The 1111-nt window shown below is 37.2% G+C and overlaps 1 protein-coding gene across 3 annotated transcripts in view; it reads right to left on the reverse strand.

Moving 5' to 3' along the window:
- LOC118431695 (ensconsin-like) overlaps positions 1 to 1111 on the reverse strand; it is a 34394-nt gene that overhangs the window by 24029 nt on the left and 9254 nt on the right. The gene's annotated exons all lie outside the window — the stretch shown is intronic.

Here is a 1111-nt window from a genome sequence, read left to right on the forward strand (position 1 = left end):
CAGAAAAAACAGTACAATTTCTATATGATAAATGTAGACTTTCGATGGTGTATTCTGCATCATTCAAAGTACTGAGTTTGACTGTGGGTTGCATTGCCCAATGCCCGGAGTATGATATTATGGTCCTTGGGAGGGTTAGGACCGAGGATGATGCAGAATGACACAATGTTGTATGTGACTCTAAATACCCACCAAAAAAAACACAAATTGAAATGTGCCATAAGTTAAGCAAATTGTCCTCAAACATAAGGAAAAAATTGTGCGACTATCTATCTTTCTTTCTTTATCCACAATGAGACAACTAGCAATGCTGACATCTGAAACCAGCGATGCACATGTTTGAATTATTGTATGGAAGCCATCAAAATTTACCCATGATTTTAAAACCTTTGCAGTCCCACAGACAAATGTATATGATATAAGGAAACCCTTCTTTTTTTAGGGCATTGGGCATCACAGCAACACTATCAGACACACACAATCGTATGTATACAATAAAATAGACAGTGTCACGGAAAAATCCAGGCACTAGACAATATCTATAATTTCTTCAGAAATAAGATGTTCTTACCGATGCTGGCGACAGCCACGATACCCATGAAGATCCACATGACGAAACCTGCCACAAATCTGATGAGAGCCACCATCAACAAGGCAACCACTGTAAACAACAATAACAACAACAACATGTCTATTTATATACAAACGGAAAACCAAGTCCTGATCTCAAAACTCAATAATATCAGATTTTTCAGAATCATAAAACCCGTCAGTGATCAAATTCCTATTGATGCTTATAGTGTAATATAGGATACATTGTACTATGTAGTTTTCTTTTATAGAGAAAGCGATTGGTCAATTGACTTGGGCTCTAGATCACTCTGAAATAGGGGTTGCTTTTGCACTGGTACAAAACCATCTTTTTCTTGTTGGACCGTTGAAAGGAAAGGAGTCCAAACTGAAAAAAAAATCAGTGGACCGGTTCCGAATCTTGGACCAATTAGACAATGAACAGATATTGGCAGGCATTCACACATTTTAGGGCTTATGATGCTCTAAGGAACAATATGAGTGACTGAGTTTATCCATGTTGTTTATACTCTACTATAAT

This window comes from Branchiostoma floridae, chromosome 15 (genome assembly GCF_000003815.2).
Source record: "Branchiostoma floridae strain S238N-H82 chromosome 15, Bfl_VNyyK, whole genome shotgun sequence".
In the NCBI taxonomy this organism is placed as follows: Eukaryota; Metazoa; Chordata; class Leptocardii; order Amphioxiformes; family Branchiostomatidae; genus Branchiostoma; species Branchiostoma floridae.